Genomic DNA, 12,815 nt, shown 5'->3' with positions numbered 1-12,815 from the left:
TCCACCACCCCTGGCCATGTTGCTGCCGAGGAACAACGTTCTGGGGAATTCCCTTCTTACACCCTCCCCCACCACTCCCCATCAACCCCACACACCCCTCCCCCACCACCCCCACACACCCCTCCCACTGCCTCTTTACCCCTCTCTCCTCCTTTCAGACATTCCTGAAAATCTATCTTCGTGAGCAAGCTTTTAGTCACCTGTCCTAACGTCTCATTATGCGGCCCGTTATCAGGTTTTGTTTGATAACGCTACCATGAAGTTTCACTACATTAAAGGTGCTATAGAAAAGCAAGCTGTTATTGTTGTTGTATCAGCTGTAGCTTGTCTCCTTCATTCGAATGGCATGCTACCGTGTAGTGAAGACAAGCCTTTTGGACTCATCAAGTACACGATTCTTGTTCTCCACCTCTTTCCTCGCTGTTGCTAAGGTGCAGTTCCACAGATGCTGAGTGCACTCCAGTCCTCTTGCATAAATGACCATTCTTCACATGTGAGGCTTGGCAGTGACTGTCAGTTAATAGTTTATGCATGGTGGATATAATTCTACATTGAAAAATAGAAGCTTTCCAATAGGTTCATTCAGTAGGTTGGGAGTGGGAACCCTGGTTGAATTTACCCGTTTCTCGATAATTGTAGGATGTTTTAGTTAAATTCACTCTTCCTTGAAGGCCAACGTTCATTGCCCATTGGTAGGTGCCCTGGACACAAGAGAGAGGCTTGTTTGGCCACTTGCAACAGCAGTTTCAGAATGAACCATTTCTGTTAGGCTGAAGCTGCGTGTTGGCCAGACTAGGCAAGGGGGAGATGTTTTCTTTCCCAAAGTGTGGTATTAATTTTGGTCGGTTTTAATGACAATCAGACAGTTAGTTTCATGGTCACTTTTATTTCATTAGAATTTTTTTTAAAATGCGATTCAACTTTTCAAACAGATCTGGTGGAATCTGAACTCACGTTGTCTAGATTATTAGCTGTGTTAAGTAACAACAGGACAGCAGACTAGGCACTGAAACCAAGAATTTCATGGTTCCTTCCAGACCATTTGTGCCATCAGGAAAACTTGATGCGTATAATTCTCATGCGACTACAGCACCTTACAGTAAGGAAAGATGCCATTCTGCCCATCAAGTTTGTCCCATCTGTTCGCCAAAGCCTTTGTTTTTGTGTTGTTATTAATCTACACTATTGTGCTTCCTGGATCAAAGATCAAATAATCTAATTCCTGGGTTACTTACACCACTTCCAAAACATTGCCACTTTATCATGAAGCTATTAATGTATATAATATTATTGGAAAAGATTTTTCTTTTAAAATAGAGGTTTAGTCTGTGGGTGTGTCTTAATTGGATTAAAGACAGCTAGTCTGGGTGCTTTGATATAGAACCATAGAACACTACAGCACAGAAAACAGGCCATTTGGCCCTTCTAGTCTGTGCCAAAATATTATTTCACTAGTCCCATTGACCTGCACCTAGTCTGTACTAGTTTTGAGATGTAAACAGAGAGGTAGCATGCATTTGCATTTTTTGAATAGAGCATTCAAGAGGTGGGGAGAAAAATATCTATCTAGCAGCTACCAAGCCATATGTTTATATTACTAATAAAAAAGGTACTATGAAAGGGGTTTTACTGTTAGAGAGGTTTAGTTCAGAGGTTGTCAATACAATGAGAATTAACATTCAATGGGCAGTGGTAGGTATAACTTTAGCAGTTTTCACATGTGCAGGGCAGAGGCAATGTGAGATCAAAAGGCAACTGCAAGCCTCCAACTGTCTCCACAGGAACCAAAGTGAAAGGAACTTTATTTTGAATTTGTTAGGTGAAAATGCTTTGCCTGGTGTTTGGTTAAGTCTATGGGCTGCAGTTACCTTAATGGAGATTAGTTTGAGAATTTGTTAAAAGTGATAATAGTAGTAATTTGAAGCCATGTGTGTGTACATATATACATATATATATATATATTTAACCTGTATAAATTAATAGAATGCTTCATTTAGTTTAATGTAAATCCTCGAGAACTAGTGGTCTGATTCTTGACTTTAGCATCTCATCTCAAACATAACACTTAAAATTATAGGTTTTGACAGTTGTTTAAAGTTTTCCTCTGGGAATTTTAAATAACTCTGCTTTACCAACTGCAATTGTCATAACAACTTCCAGAATAACTTATTAACCCAAACGCCATTTCTTGTCTGGAGGCCAATGTTTCTCTCCATTGAGTTTTATTGGCATTTACAGCATTCATCTGAATCTATTCAATGACTTTCCTGTGAGACACCTTATTGAATGTCTTCTGAAAAATCTATATATGCTGCTTACATTGCATTCCTTTGATCTGAACAATTACACTATTGTTCTGTTAAAATTTGTCAATAAATTATTAAGAACAGGTTTACAAAAAAAGGATGAACCTAAATATCTTATGCTATTGCAGTGAGATTTGTTTAGCTTGGGTTAAGTATCCTGGAGGTCATTGCTTGTACTCACATTACCAAGTGACTGAGCTCAGTTATAACGCCTAACGAATTCTCATGCAACTGGTTTCTCCTATTTGGGTGGAGTTCATTTTCCCAAAGGTTCAAGGGGCTGAGTTTTAGCAGCAAGCCTTTTGGGAATGGGCTGGGAGGCAGGAAGACTGGGAAAATGGCACAGAAGGTGGTGGGTGTTGTGCCCATCATCTTCCTGCTACCATGCCATTCTGCCAGCAGTGGGAAAGGTGGCAGTCAGCCCGCCCACCTGGAACCGGAGCAGGCCACTTAAGTGGCCAACCAAGGGTCTCTTCCTGCCTCTGGGTGGCATTCTACAAGTGCTTGTGGGGGCTTTCCGCCTGTGGGGGAGGCCGCCAAGTAAACCCCGGTGGGCATCCCAGTGGGCTCCAGAGTGGGGCCTCCTTTTCTGGCACTCCTTACCCCACGAAGGGATCCCCAGCTGCAATTGCCACCCCCCCCCCGCGACAATGATGCAGCCTACCTTCAGCGATCAACACCCCCTTGCCAGGGCCTGCTTGACTGGACCCGGTGCCCCCAGACCCCACCTCCAGACCCTACGACCATCGATACACCCTCATCCTGCAGGTGCAACCCCAAGGAGAATACACCACAAGGGCGAGGGGCTGTTGAGGCTGCTGAGCTGCCAGCCCTCTAACTCCATCTGTAATAGGGTTGGCAGTCCTGGCAGCAGCTACTTAATTGGCTGCTGCCAATATTTGTAGCCATGGGTCCTGCTGACCACCAAAGCAGGTTTGTCCCCACCCCTCCAGGACAGGACTTCTGCTGCCTTGATAAAATCCGGCCTGGAGATCTTTTGAGTGGTGCTTCAGTCAGAACAAGGCAGCATGTAGAAAGAATGTGTCCAATCAATCTTGTTAATGTTGGGGCACTAAGATCATGACAAATGGATGGTGCCAGCTATCTCTATCCTCATTATGTCATCCCCTTGAACAGGAAAGGGGGGGCGGTTTATTTATATAAAACCTTTGGGAGTAGGGGGATAAACTTTTGGGAGGAGAGAGTGGGAGAGGGAGAGAGAGAGTGTGTGCCAGCATGTCAGAAAGCTGAATCATCCTTAGTTGTTAATGTTGAGAGCGTAAAAGGGTATTATAAATCTTGGCCATCTTGAAACAAGTGAGTCTTGATATGTAACAACCAACATGCTATGCATCAAGTGCACTCGAATTGGGGGAAAAGTTAATGAGGAAACAGTTTACTTCTGGGATATATTAATCTTTGCACCTCTGAGATCGGGAATCCAATGCAGGCAGATTGATGAAGGCAAAAAGTCTCTTGCTGATTGTCTGGTTCCCCCTTGGGAACGACCTTGGGAACTTTAAGTCCAGCTCCATGTGAACCTCAGTCCATTGTAGAAACACTCTCTAATTTAGCACTGAAGTGGCAAATACACTTCACTAGAGCAAAACGGTGGCTAGTGGGGAGGTGGGGGGTGAGGGTGCAGTGGGAAAGGTGGAATCAGTGCAATAACTGTGTTCTGAAGAGTTTGATTTAAAGGAACATTATTACCAGGGTAGAGTAGAGAGAACTTATCTGCCTCCAGAATGCTTAATGGAGACAGTGGGTCCCTTAAATAGAGACGTAAGCATACATAGAGTTATACAGCTCAGGAGAAGGCCATTTACCTCATCATGCCGTTTTCTAGTCCTGCATTTTTTTCAAGTATGTAACTAATCTCCTTTTAAATTTGCTCTTGAATCTGCTTCTACTAGAGCAGTAAACAACAAAAATTGATGTCCGGGCAAAACTTCACGGTCTGCTTCATACAATATTCAGCTCAGAGGTAATACTGTGCTGTTTATAGCTTGCATTTATATAGCACCTTACACAACCTCAGTATGAGTCTAAACAATTTACAGCAATGAAACATCTTTTGAAGTGTAGTCACTGCTATAATGTAGGAAAGTTGGCAGCCGATTTGTGCACAGCAAGGTGCCACAAAAAACAATCTCTTTTAATGGTGTTGGTTGGTTATAAACATTGGTCAGGAGAATGTGGGGAATATCCTTACTCTTCTGTGAATAGTGCCATGGGGTCTTTAACGTCAACCTGAGAGAGCAGAATGGGCCTTGGTCCTGCGCTGAAGGGTCAGCCTGGATTTCATGCTCTAATTGCTGAAATTTACTTACAACGTTTGACTTAGAGACAAGAGATTTAGCACTAAGGCAAGGTTAAGAGACCCCTTATATAGTCCCAGTGTTCCTAGAGGTCAATATTTGGACATGGGGGAAATTACATAAAAATCTAAACACAGACACATACATTGTTTTGTTTTATTTGTTCATGGGATGAGGGCATCACTGCCTAGGCCAGCATTTATTGCCCAACCCTAATTGCCCTTGTTCAGAGGTAAATTAAGAGTCAACCACATTGATGTGGGTCCGGAGTCACATGTAGGCCAGACCAGGTAAGGACGGCAGATTTCCTTCCCTAAAGGACCAGATGGTTCTAGGGATGAGGAATTTCAGGGACGTGGATAGATTGGAGAAGTTGGGACTGTTTTCCTCGGAGAAGGGAATATTGAGAGAAGACTCGATATCGGTATTCAAAATCATAAAGACAGAGCGATAGGGGGAAACTGTTCCCATTGGTGGAAGGATTGAGAACTGGAGGGCACAGATTTAAGATAATTGGCAAAAGAAGCAATGGCGACGTGAGAAAAAGCTTTTTCACCCAGCAAGTGGTTCAGATCTGAGAGTGTAGTGGAGGCATGTTCACTTGAGGCATTCAAGAGGGAATTGGGTTATTTCTGCAGGGCTACGAGGAGAAGGCGAGGGAATGGCAATAGATGAATTGCTCATTCAAAGAGCCGGCACCAACACAATGAGCCAAATGTCCTCCTTCTGTGCTGTAACAATTCTGCAATGATTTACTCTTTAGCACAGGCTACCTTGTCTGCTGATTTTTCACAAGGCCACCTCTGGAAAACCTGGTAAACCATGAAAGCTCATTGACCCGAAATATTGGGCCCGATTTTCAAATGCAGGGTTGGGAACTTGACACCCCAATGAATTCCTCGTCCCAAACCAGCCCCTCCACCGCGTTGCCTTGCGATGTTATTTTTAAACGTAAGTGTCATTTTTAGAACAGGGCGGGTGAGCTTGATGCCCGATTAGCACGCCCACCCAGAATGCCCCACATTTGGCCCAGGAGGAGAGTACACACTCTCAGCCCATGGGGAAATGGATAGAGCTGTTTTTAGAGCATGGAGAATTGTTGGAAATGTAGCCACCATTACACAGCTGCTGTCGGTAAGTGTTTTATTGGAGGCTGACGGAAAGTCAGTGGCCTGAAACTAGTGGCAACAAGCACCTCCAGGAGATGGCAGTTGCCTATCTGGTGCCAGTGGCAGCCATGTTGGGGCATTGTCACTGCCTTGCCAATTAGAACAGGCAGGTCCTCAGCCATACATTAATACAAAGGAAAGTGGCCACGTGGGCAAATTAAGGGTACAGTGCTCGACCCAACGCAAGTTGGCCCATCGTACTACAGCTCTCAACACATGCAAAGAAATTTTCACCCGCCTGCATGATGAACTCGACAGCTGGGCACCAACATGCATGAAACTGTTCATGTTCGGCAGTTTGCCCTTCGAAAATTGCGCCCTCGCCCTCCCTGGCCCATTAATAAGCTCCTAAAAGACACTTAATGAGCTGATAGTTGGGGGTAAGCGGGTTCCCCATAACACATCCCCTCGCCAGCTCAATGAAAATTTCAAACTTTCCTGGAGGTGCCTGAGATGACCATGATTTTGAAATCAGCCCTGCACTGGGTCCGGATCCTGCCAGTCTTTGACAATCCAGCCGTTTACTTAGTGCATCTCCTTCCGCAGATGCTGCCTGACTTGCTGTGTATTTCCAGCATTTCCTGTTTCATTTCTGGTAAATGTTCATTGGCGCGTGATTACGTACAGCAGTGAGCCAGGCTTTTACCCAAAGCACGCAACCTTTGGAAGGAAACTCAAGTGTCTGGTCTTTCTTTCTTTCCCTTTGTACCGACTGTTGTTAACCCTCCCTGATTGTCCTGGAGTCCTGAGGGACCCTGCTGTAAGGAACCCTTACATCGAAAAATCGTTAAAACTAAGTGTGCATTTTAAATTTTTATTTACTACATATTTTAAAAAGGAGGATTATTTAAAAAGGCAGCTTTTAATTGGAAGGAGCAAATCATGTGGTGAAACCTCATCCAACCAGAGGTGACCACCTTATGTGTGCTTGAAAATGTTCCTGAGGCTCCAGCTCTCGGGTAACGGTGTCAGGTGCTAGGGTAATGCAACAAGTGAGTGCACTTGGCTTGACTCCTTTTCATATGCAACAGCAACCTGTCCATTTGCTGTACGATACCTTTGAAAAGGCTTGGGGGGGGGTGCAAAGTCACACAATACATTTGGATGTGCCAACGCTATTGTTCCGTTCCTTTTCAAAATGTAAGATTGAAAGAGTGAATGCAAGCAACACTCAGCCATTGTTTTTTTTCTTATTCTTTCATGGGATGTGGGCGTCGCTGTCTAGGCCAGCATTTTTATTGCCTGTCCTTAGCTGCCCTTGAGAAGGTGATGGTGAGTTGCCTTCTTGAACCGCTGCAGTCTATGTGGTGTAGGTGCACCCGCAGCACTCTTAGGGAGAGAGTTCCACAATTTTGACCCAACGACAGTGAAGGAATGGTAATAATAGTCATGCGTTTGTTAAAATCTCATACCCTCCTCCCCCCCCGAGTTGAGATGTCCAATTTTCGACTCAATCAATCAATTAATCTCACATTGATGGCAGCTGAAATAAATCCATTGTGTCCCCTGACCCAGATGTGACCAACAAAACAGCGGAGCAATGTATCCAATCTCATGATAAGTAATTAATCCTTCACAAGAAGAAAGCCTTTCTGTGAAACTATATTTATGGGCTTTGACACCTTTTGCAAAGTCTAGGAATGAACAAAGTACAGGATAGGAGCCTAACCAAGGGGAGGGATCAGAACATGAGGTCTGAGGTTTGCTTTATTGGCACTGAAAATTCATTGCAAACCATTGCAGAATGAAATGGGCTTGAACTTTTAAAATCAGACTTTTACCATTCAGTTAACAAGTCATAAATAACTGAACAAACGAGAGCTGACAGATTCATTATCAACATAACGGACAAAATAATACGATTTGGTTAATGCAATACCAAAAAAAAAGCTGACAATTTGTTTTTTAAATTTCTGGGAGAGCCTTTTGAACACTGGGTAATGTAATAATCCCACCCCCTGCCCCTCAATCCATTTGCTATTTCCCTGTGAGGGTGCGGTTATATAAAAATCAACCATTCTCCCTTGCCTTGACCAAATAGCCTTTATTCACCTGCAAACTTTGAGGTGAATCTCAGCAGATTATTCGACTGCGGGACATGGAGAAGGACATCAAAGCTGAGCTCAGTCAAAACCCCATGATGCATGTAAGCACTTTCGGCTGGCCTGCCTTGACTTGACAGTGATTGGGAGTGAAAACCTCCCCTTCCCGCACCCAGCTTTTAGAACCCCCCCTGGCTGACAAAATGCTCCACTCTGTTCCACACCTTTCACTAACTTCCCAAAAATGTGAGCCATTTATTACTTAAGCGGCCCAATAAAACTGGAAGGAAGAAATAGGCTTTTGAAATAGCCTTAAAATCGAACCTACGTTTTCACATTTTGAACTCTTTTAGGGAACCAAATTGAAATGACTAAAGGCAGGGTGTGTTCTACTTATAGGGTCCCTCACTGCAACACTATGGGCTCTTAATGCAATTGAAAGCTCTCAACCAAATGTAAATAATGATTAACCACCAGTGCCAAAATAATGACTATCGGATATTTTGCTTTGTTGACGAGCATTTGTGAGCTTTTACTAATGCCTTGCTTTCTAGTCTTACTGAACCTTGATGAGGCTTTGCTTTCCTTACAACAAACTTGAGATAATTGGCACAGTTAAACTTCTAACAATTTATCAAGAACTACTTACTAAGACCTCAGGGTAAGCACATGGCATTCAGGGCACAGACGATTTCATGCCTAACTCTCTTAGAGACTCTCGGTCATCTGACTACCGATTATTAAATGGTAACATCTGTAGTAATCCTATATAATGTTTAATATGGGCTCGGATTTCAGCTTCTATTTGGTGTGGTCATGGGACCCTTTGCATTTCAGGTAATCAAATCCTTCACAGTTCCATTACTTGTTGTAAAATGATGTCAAATAGTAATAGCTAGCTCCTTGTCAAAGTCCGAACCTTTACTAACTGAGATGTTACAGTATAAATTGAGAGAATTACCCTGCTGGTGCAATTGGTGATACTGCAGTCCAATAATACACACGGACTGCTGTGCAGAAGTAGTGTGCAATACCATGAAATACAGAAAAAGTAAGCTTTTTAGCAGTGATTGTTGCATAATGAGATTCATTGTGCATGGTTAGTTCCTTATCATCCTGGGGTCTCTTCTTCCTGAGCTTAGAAGATACCAACATTAAGCAGTGAAATGACTAAGCACAGGGAGTGTTCTGCTAATAGGGTGCCTCACTGCAACAGTATGGGCTCATAATGCAATTGAAAGCTCTCAACCAAATGTAAATAATGATTAACCACCAGTGCCAAAATAATGACTATCAGATATTTTGCTGTTGTTGCCGAGCATACGTGAGCTTTTACTAATACCTTGCTTTCTAGCCTTACTGAACCTTGATGAGGCTTTGCTTTCCTTACAACACACCTGAGATAATTGGCACGGTTAAACTTCAAACAATTTATCAAGAACTATTTACAAAGACCTCAAGGTAAGCACATGGCATTCAGGACACAGGCTATTTCATGCCTACTTCTCTTAGCGACTCTCAGTCATCTGACCACTGATATCACAGTTACACCATTAATATCATCCTAGTCTCATTAACATATCTATTACCCTATTACTCTAGGCTACTGCAGTACTCACTGCTGCACTGTGCACTAGTGGTGGAGAGAATAAATGCTTAAGGTTGTGGATGGGTGCTGATCAAGTGGGCTGCTTTGTCCTGGGCACTATTAAGATTCTTGAGTGTTATGGGAGCTGCACTCACCATGGCAATGGGGTACTCCATTGCACATAACTTGTGCCCTGTATATGGTGGACAGGCTTTGGCAAGGCACAAAGGTGAGCCACTTGCTGCAGATTATGCAACCCCTGACCTGTTCTTGTAGCCACAGTATCTACATGGCCGCTCCAATTAAGTTCCTGGCCAATGATGCCTTCCGAATGTTGATGGCAGGGGGATCAGGCGATGGCAATGAATTGAATGTCAAGGAGAGATGTATGTTTTTTCTATTGTTGGGAATGATCATTGCCAGGCACTTGTGTGGCACAGAAGTTACTCGCCACTTATCAACCCAAGGCTGAATGTTGTCCAGATCTTGCTGCATGTGGGCACAGATGATTTCATGTATCTGAGGAGTTGCCAATGTTAGGGAACACTACAATATTCAGCAAAAATCCCTTCTTCTGATTTTATGATGGAGGGAAGGACAGTAATGAAGCAGCTGGATGTGGTTGGGATTAGGACATAGGGACATAGGACTTAGGAGCAGGAATAGGCCAGGCATCCCCTTGAGCCTGCTTCACTCGATAAGATTATGGCTGATTTGATTGTGGTCCACTTTCCTGTCTGGCTCCCATGACCGTCCACTGCTGTGTTCATCAAGAATCTGTCTAACTCAGCCTTGAATAAATTCAGTGACTAATTCCTGGGGAAGAAAGTTCCACAGACTAGCGGCTCCCTGAGAGAAAAGTTTTCTCCTCATCTCCATCATATAAGAGAGACCTCTTATTTTTAAACTGTGCCCCTTCGTTCTTGTCTTCGCCATATCCACCCGATCAAGTTTCCTCAAGATCTTGTATGTTTCGAGGAGGTCAGCCATCTCAGTTCCAGGACATCACTGCAGGAATTCCTCAGGGTAGTGTCCTAGGACCAGCCATTTTCAGCTGCTTCCTCAATGACCTTCCTTCCATCATAAGGTCAGGAGTGAGGATGTTCACTGATAATTAAACAAAGTTTAGCACCGTTCACGACCCCTCAGATTCTGAAGCAGTCCAAATGTAGCAAGACATGGACAATATCCAGGCTTGGGCTGACAAGTGGCAAGTAACATATGCACCACACAAATGCTAGGCAATGACCATCTCCAACAAGAGAGAATCTAACCATCAGCCAATGATATTCAATAGCATTACCATCTCTGAACCTCCCACTATCAACATCCAGGGGCTAACCAGAAACTGAATTGGACTAACCAAATAAATACTGTGGCTATAAGAGCAGGTCAGGGTCTAGGAATCCTGTGGCGAGAAACTCAGCTCCTGACTCCTCAAAGCCTGTCCACCATCGAGAAAGCACAAGTCAGGAGTGTGATGGAATACTCTCCACTTGCCTGGATGAGTGCAGCTCCTACAACACTCAAGAAGCTTGACAACATCTAGGGCAAAGCAGCCGACTTGATTGGTACCCCTTCAACAAACATTCACTCCCTCCACCATCAACGCACAGTAGCAGCAGTGTGTACCATCTACAAGATGCACTGCAGGAACTCAACAAAACTCCTTAGACAGCACCTTCCAAACCCATGACCACTACCACCTAGAAAGATAATGGAAGCAGACACATGGGATGTAATTTTATGCCAGCGGGATTTTACGATGCATCCAAAGACAATGGAGTTTAAAATGGCTCGGCGCTTGTTACAACCAACTCCCCATTGAGATGGGGCCATAAAATTCTGCCTATAGGAACATCGCCACCTGGATGTTCCCCTCCAAGCCACTCACCATCCTGACTTGGAAATATATTGCCGTTCCTTCACTGCCGCTGAGTCAAAATCCTTCTTGAACTGCTGCATTCCCTGTGGTGTAGGTACACCCACAGTGCTGTTAGGGAGGAAGTTCCAGGATTTTGACCCAGTGACAGTGAAGGAACGGCGATGTATTTCCAAGTCAGGATGGTGAGTGGCTTGAACGGGAAATTCCAGGTGGTGATGTTCCCATGTGTATGCTGCCCTTGTCCTTCTAGATGGCAGTGGTCATGGCTTTGGAAAGTGCTGTCTAAGGAGTCTTGGCGAGCTTCTGCAGTGCATCTTGTAGATGCTGCACGCTGCTGCCACTGTGTGTCGATAGTGTAAAAGTAAAAGTACGGTCTTTAGTTTGTGTTTAGGTCTCTAGTCTTTTTTTCCCTCTTTTTCTTAAAAATAACTTGTTAAGTATAAGATCAATACTGTGTAAAAATAATTAATTACAATAAAGTGTTGGGGATTCTTCAAGTGTAAAGAGCAGGGATACTAGTGTAATTAATTAAATAAAATACAATATTGATGGCAGGACAGATGATGTGTTGCTGCTGCAGCATGTGGGAGCTGCTGGACACCAAGGTGATCCTGAGTGAACACATCTGTAGTAAGTGTTTGCAGCTCGAGGAACTTTGGATCTGAGTTGATGAGCTGGAGTCCAAGCTGCAGACATTGCGCACACCCCTCAAATTATGTAATTCAACATTGATCTGTAATCAGGAACAGGAGGGTGTGACTGCAGGTGAGGCAGGTTTGGGGGGGGTAGCGTTCAAGGAGCCTCAGCTCCTGCACTTGTCCAACAGTTATGAGGATCTTGCAAGCTGTGTGGACGAGAGCGGGGACTACATGCAGGATGAGCGAACTGACCATGGCACCATAGTACAGGGAGCCATTTAAGCTGGGGGAGGAAAAAGGAACTTAGTAGTGGGAGGGGACAGTGTAATTAAGGGGATAGATAATGTTCTCTGCAGCCGTGAGCATGAGTCCTGAAGGCTGTGTTGCCTGCCCGGTGCCAGTGTTAAGGACATCTCCTCAGGGCTGGAGAGGAACTTGGAGTGGGAGGGGAGGGATCTAGTTGTCGTCATCCACGTTGGTACCAACGACAGTGATAGGACTAGAAAGGAGATTCTGCTGAAAGAATTTGAACAGGAGCTAAATTAAAAAGCTGAACCTCCAAGGTAATAATCTCAGGATTACTACCTGAGCCATGGGCAAACTGGTGTAGGGTGAATAAAGCCAAGAAGTTAAATGCCTGGCCCAAAGATTGGTGTGGGAGGAATGGGTTTCAGTTCATGGGGTACTGGCACCAGTACCAGGGTAGAAGGGAGCTGTTTCGGTGGGACAGACTTCACTTGACCGTGCTGGGACCAGTGTCTTGGAGAATCGAATAACTAGGGCTGTAGAAAGGTCTTTAAACTGAATGGAGGGGGGGAGGGTTCTGGAGAGGGGATACGTAGGTTTACAAAGCAAAAGGATATGGCAGC

Source organism: Cetorhinus maximus, chromosome 6, assembly GCF_964194155.1.
Source record: "Cetorhinus maximus chromosome 6, sCetMax3.hap1.1, whole genome shotgun sequence".
Lineage (NCBI taxonomy): Eukaryota > Metazoa > Chordata > Chondrichthyes > Lamniformes > Cetorhinidae > Cetorhinus > Cetorhinus maximus.
Note: the sequence above shows the minus strand (reverse complement) of the source record.